Here is a 6,998-nt window from a genome sequence, read left to right on the forward strand (position 1 = left end):
GCAATATCAGTTTCTGCAGATCAAGTCATGATATCAGTTTCTCATTACTTGTCTCTAAGTTCAATTCTTCATTTAGTAGATTTACATGCCTGCAATATGTAGCAGATTCATAACAGTTCCATCATTTTCCAACTTATTTTCCTTCACTGGTTACCAAACCCTGAACTGCTTTTCAACAGCAATATGAATTTAAATTCCAAATCTAATTACAAGCTTATCTCTTATGTAAATAATATTTACAGACTTTTTTTTAAATGCAGGAAGAAATGCAGAAAGAGGCCACTGAATTGAAAAATGCACAGAAGAATGCAAACCCTGACATCCCGGAGGCTGAGCTCCCACCTTTGGAGTGGTCAGTGAATCTTAAGGTGCTTGAAGCAGGAGTTGGCAGAAGAGCCGGGAAAGAGATCCGTGGTCTTGGAAGAGCAGGTGTCCGACAGTCATCATCTTCCACTCCACGTTCTCGAGTTCATGAGGTGGAGGAGAGATTACATATTGCTGAGGACAGGGCCGAAAAAGCTGAGGCGGTTGCGCAAAAAGTTAGTGAAGAGATGACATTGGTGAAGCAGCAACTAGCAGCATTGATGTCTTTTATGGCGCAGCAGACTGGGTGTCCTCCACCGGGTCCCTTCCCAACAACCTCTACAACAAAATGTTGATGCAGAGAACAACATGGAACCTGAGAGGAACTAGCTAGGTACATCACTGCATGCTTCACTATTTTGGTTTTGTATAGATCATGGAGAAGCCTTTGGTTAGGTTGTTGTGCAGTTGGTTTTGTTTACATGGAGAAGCTTTTTAAGGTTAGGTTGCTGTGCAGTTAGTTTTCTTTAGTTGGAGAAGGATAGAGCTAGATGGAGAAGCCTTTAAGGTTTGTGCAGTTGGTTTTGTTCAGTTAGAGAAGGATAGGCTAGCTAAGTTAGGATGAATGAATGGTTTTGTTTAGTTGCAATTCAAGGTGTTACTAAAGAGTAAAGACTTTGTATGAACAAATTATGCATATATGAAAATTCATTGTTTGCTAAATTTCCAGTTTTATAGTTTCTGTAGATGATCATGAATTCATGATGATGATGATGATAGTGAAACACGGAGGATAAGGAAAAAGCAAATAAAACTAGCCTCAGTGAAAAACATTATGCGACGAAAATATACATTTCGTCGCATAGGTAAGAAAAGCTTTCGTCGACAATTGGACTCACCTTCGTCGCTACAGCGTTCACTGACGACGAGATATTGTTCGTCGGAACATCGATGCAACCAAACTGATTTATTCGTTGCATAAGTGAATCAACCATTCGTCGGCAATTACACCGTTTTTCGTCGGTATAGAATTACTGACGACGAAAAACATATTGTCGCAACATAGATGCGACGACATTCGTCGTATAAGTGGCCCCATAGTCGTCGCTTCATTTATGTGCGACAAAGGTTTATTCGTCGCATCATGTATACTGTAGCGACGAATATGTGTTTTTCGTCGCATAGATTCTTATGCGACACTACTTATGCGACGACACTTATGCGACCGACTTTTGGTAGCATAGGTACCTATGCGACGAATAAGGTCTCTGATGCCACGAAATCGTTTCGTCTCTTAAGTCTTCCGTCCTACTAGTGAGAGAGAACTCCGGTGGTCCTCGCTAGTCAAGTGTTAACAAAAATCCAAGACGCATGGCACAGTCCTCACTCCTTTGATTCAAGGATTAAAAATGTAAGGAGACAAATGACTCTGCAATTTCAGACTTTAAGTGTGTAGGGACTGGGGATATGCATTCTATCAGTATTGAGGGACAAAGTTCACTGGAACCACAACTCAAATATGCATGTAAATCAGTACTTGCTACCTGAAAAGAAAGTCACTCGTCGATCCAGTCGTCCAATGAGTTTGGAAGTTTGGTGCGGATTGCGACCTTTCTCAAAGGCAATAATTTTCTCCAGCTTCATAGCAGAATTTTTTTCAAGAAATTCGCCAGTTCACCCATTCCGTTCTAGATGCATATAATGGAAAGAAGAAGCCAACAAAAAACTGTGTCATTTTTTATATCTGCAGTATAGTGTCATGATATAAGAACAATTAATTCATTTTTTGCGTAAAATGTTATCATTGCTCATAACTGTTGGTTTGTTGTTGTTTGAGTTTGATCGTGTTGGTAATTAGATTAGTGAGGAGTGGGAAATGTGAAGATGGAAGAGATAAAGCTAGCATGTAAGTTTACAAAGAAATTGGAAGGGGAGAAATATTTTAGATGTGTTTTATGTAATCAAGTATGCACTGGCATTATTTCTAGACTTCAGCATCATTTACCAGGTATTTCGGGTTGTATGAAAACTTGTAGTAGAGTCCCGCTGCAGGCACACGAACTCAGAAACCTCTCAAACCTGTTGGCCGTAAAGTGGTGGGAGTTAGGACTTGAACTGTTAACATGTGGGTTCCATACTAATTCCACTGGACCAACTTAATTTAACTGATGTCATTATTATTATCAACTCAAACACGAAGTCTTTCATGGCACACTGTTTAAATTCTAAATCACGAAAGAACTTAGGATCGAAGTCTTAATTTCTAAAGATAACCAAAAAGACGATAACCTAGTCTTCAGTCTCATAACCAGGTTTCAGACTTGACATACAGCTTTGGCCCCAGTAATTCAATTTGCATGACTCAGTCTTGTTGGAGAAGAAAGATCCCACATCAGAAAATTGACAAACAAAAACATAATTTATAAATGGATGGATCATATTCAATTGTACCGAGGCCTTTAGTGGTTAAAACATAACTTATAAGTGGATGGATCATATCCAATTGTACTGAGGCTTTTAGTGGTTAAAACCCAACACCTTAAAGGTGGTTAGTTGGGACAGTATCGGTACAATAATGATCCACGTACAAGCCACGCTTGTTGTTGTTCAAGTTGGTATTAGAGTGGGTCTCCTTTCAATTACACGTCCCAGCATAACAAGAGAAAGTCTCCCAACATAACGGGCCCAAATTTGGGTTCATCGAATTGTCATTGGAACAATTCTGATTGGTCTATACCATACCGAGTGTTTGCAATGGGCCTTGGACCGCATACCCCAATTTCAGAAATGGGAATTGGACCGAATCACATAACCGATTTCCGATATGGGAATTGGACTGAATGAATTGGACCTAAAAAGTTAGGGTTGCCCGAGAGGGGGTTGTTGGAGAGGAAATATCTCACATTAGAAAAGAGACAAATAAAAACATAACTTATAAGTGGATGGATCATATCCAATTGTACCAAGGCTTTTAGTGGTTAAAACCCAACACTTTAAAGGTGGTTAAGTTAAGACAATATCGGTACAATAATAATCAACGGGCCACGGTTGTCCTTGTTTAAGTAGTATATATGTACTCTCCTCTTCATATAATGGAAGTGCCTCTCTTTGTCTTTTTTTTTAAAAGGCCTCTCTTCTAATATGATTAATGACTACATGAGCACACAAGCACATCATCCTTGTGAGAACCCAAAAAAAAAAAAAAAAAAAAAAAAAATACTGACTTTAGAGGGTTACAGCGAGAAAGAGTTGCAGCGCCTTCAGCAATATAATTAAGGACTTATCAAGTGCATGTCCCTCTTTTGAGTTATGTGCACTGCATGCATGAGCTTAGCAATGCAGTCATGCTTGCAACATTGCCAATACATGTGCTAACTGATGCACATTCTGAATGATCTTATTTTCAGAGAAGGTAGTTCTGCCTTGCCAAGTTGCTTTCGTACATTAACGTGGAATGAGAATCGAAGAAGATATGAGTGAAGCACTTGGCTGTCCTTTTGATTCTTGTCTGGTGATAAACTGAAAACGATGATGAAGAATAGAGACTAGAGAGACGTGGAAGCTATGAGTCCTCTTCTTACAACATTATTTCTGAAAGCAACGTCAAACCACGTTTCGAATTGGACCTCCTTGTCGAGCACCATAGTTTTCATTCATATCATGATTCTTATGGAATTGGACACTAATGCAAGAGATCGATTGACATATTTGATAGTAGCTAGCTTAATTGGCCGGCCTCGATACAATTTTTCTTTTTTGTTTTTTTTTTTGAAAAAATTCAATTTACTACCTTGAACTTTAGGTCTAAAATCAGTTTGATACCTCATCTTTTTTTTTTAATCAGTTTCATATCTAAACTTTCAAAATGACATCAATCTCGACCAAAATGACTAAAATAGCCCTGGTTAATTTTTTACCCTCTCTCTCTCTCTCCTTGCCTCCAAATCCACCACATGGCCGGTGCCGGCATCCACCCCTACCACCAGCAATGGGCCCCGGCGGCAGCCCCTCCTCCTCCCCCGGCCGTTGCCGCTGCCATTCTTAACTCTGAGAGGGTAAAAAAGATTAACCAGGGCTATTTTAGTCATTTTAGTCGAGATTGATGTTATTTTGAAAGTTTAGGTATGAAACTGATTACAAAAAAAGATGAGGTATCAAACTGATTTTAGACCTAAAGTTCAAGGTAGTAAAGTGAAAAAAAGAAAAAAAAAAATTGATTCATATCTGGAATTTGCACTCATTGGTCTTGATAGGCAGATGATTAAGAAATTGAAAGGAAATCAACAAAGAATCACAAGAAGGACGTTTTTGTTGACTTGATTTGCTCTCTAGAATGTCGATCGTAATCATCGTATACCATTTCAGGATGAAAAATAACTACAAGAGGGAATGAGCCTCGTGTTTATTGCATGTTTTATTGTTTTTGCGTACGCATTATATTTCTGGAATATTTTCATGATACTAGAAATTTGCCATATACTGGTCTTTGCTTTCAAGGTTCTTGAAGTTTATCTAACGATAGAATTCACATAAGTTTATTCATGAAACTTCATTGCTATCCAACAATCCCGTAAAAGTTTATTTAAAATTGATAATTAGCAAACCGTACGTACGTTTTACTAAGGGATCGAAAAGAAGATCGAGTGAGAGACCTCCGAGACTATCAGAGCGAACTCGAGAGGCGAACCCAGTTTAGGGTTTCGAGGTGTGGCGGCGGCGGTTGTTTACTGACCCCAACCAGGCAGCAAGCAAGGATGGCGACTAAGAAGCGTTCTCGCTTTTCACTATTGACGATCGGCGGCCGGAGGAGATAGCAACATTCATGATATCAGATTCTAACTAGGCTCTGATACCATGTTAGCTACATACCATGGATCGATTATCAATTGAAATATGCAGAAAGGTTAACAGAGCAGAAAAGGAGAAAACGCATAATAAGGATTAAACGTAACAAATGACTTAATATTAACTATCCTTATATGGTTAAGAGCACGAGTTAACTGTTAAATTACTTGTGTTGGAGGATCATAAGAGCAAATAGCTAGCTTGAGAAGAACACGTACATCATAATAATAAAAATCATCATTTCGAACTACTTTATCTATTTCCTCTTTCTCACCCGTTATACGTACCAAGCTGAGGAGAACACATCTCCGACAACCTCAACCTATATGTCCCTTCTCCTAATCCAATTTGGGAAATTCTTTGATGTCATACACGCCTTAGTGATCGTGCAAAAACTGGAAAATTCTAAATTTCTAATCATGAACGTCATCGTAGCTTGCATCAAAAATTCTATCCAGAGATAGTAAGTCCTGCGCAGATGAAAATGTACCTAATCTCTTGTGATACATAATGCTTTGATCGACGACCCTTGAAATGAATGTGTTGGTTATGAGCAGTCATTTTTAGACAAAAGATAACACAAACTCGGATTGGTATTTGGTATATATCATCTTCACATAGGGAAAAGTACGATCAATCAGTCATGCTTATAAAAAGACACATAATGCAGAGTCACAGAGATAGTGTCATACACATGGAAACCTAGCTTATTATAGAAGAATAAATGAGAAAATTCGTTTGAAAACAATGTTCTTTACTTTTTGAAAATACAGAATAAGTGTTTCTCTTGTGTTGATCAAACAATTTCCTCTTTCTTACTGCGTGAAAAACTAGCTAGTGCATGTATAGTCTTATGATCTATATTGTTAAACTTGTATATGCAAAATCCCCTAAATCGATAAATATACAAATGATTTAGTAACTTACGTATATCTTAGAAATAGTCGTCACAAAAACTCCATCTCACATTACTAGTTATAACATTTTTAATATGTACGTAGCCGTGCTAATAACAGTTCAGATCCTCCATTTTACTTGTAAAGCACGTATAGCCATAGCTAAAACTAGCAGTAATGTATCATATATATATATTGCCATTTATAAGAGCATCAGATACGTTGACTATGAATCATGAGATGGAGAGTTAATTAAATTAATCAATAACTAAGCACTAAGTAAACGCGATTAACAAATTATGATTGAAGCACAAGCTAGTCGTGTGAACAACAAATAGTCCGTAAGTCGGGATCTAGTATCTAGTTCAAGTATCCAAGATCAACCTAATATCTTATTACAATCTTTTTGGATTGTGTATATTTCACTATGTTCGTAAATTAAGGTTGAGATATTAAAATTTTAGAGGCCTGAAAACGTTCCACGTATCAAACTAGGGCATGTGATTGTGAATTGTGGAATGCAAGCATGCAAACACACCGTGAGGCTAGGCTATGATTAATCAAATCGCACACAGTCGCACTCATTCTTTGGCAATCCCAAGTAATGTACACCCTGTACAGTCCGATCCATACATACATTGCATGCATGCCGACATTTCGTCTAATTCTTTCTAATAATGCAAATCAGGATTATTGCGTTTTCATAATTGAGAATTTTAAAATAGAAAAAAATTGTGCCTCGTTATTTTCAAATCTACGAGGCTTCTCTTGTTTTTTTTTTTTCTTTTTCTTTTTCGTATGAGATTGATTTGCATTGTTGGACCTCTTTCTCGATCATCTACTGTGATTTAATTTTTTTGAGATACTTGAACTGCGTCTTGTCAATGTCAATGATGAAGAATTTTTTTGGTAATAATGATGAAGATATATCACATGCAGGAGAGAGTCTTAGGT

This window comes from Fragaria vesca, linkage group LG2 (genome assembly GCF_000184155.1).
Source record: "Fragaria vesca subsp. vesca linkage group LG2, FraVesHawaii_1.0, whole genome shotgun sequence".
Lineage (NCBI taxonomy): Eukaryota > Viridiplantae > Streptophyta > Magnoliopsida > Rosales > Rosaceae > Fragaria > Fragaria vesca.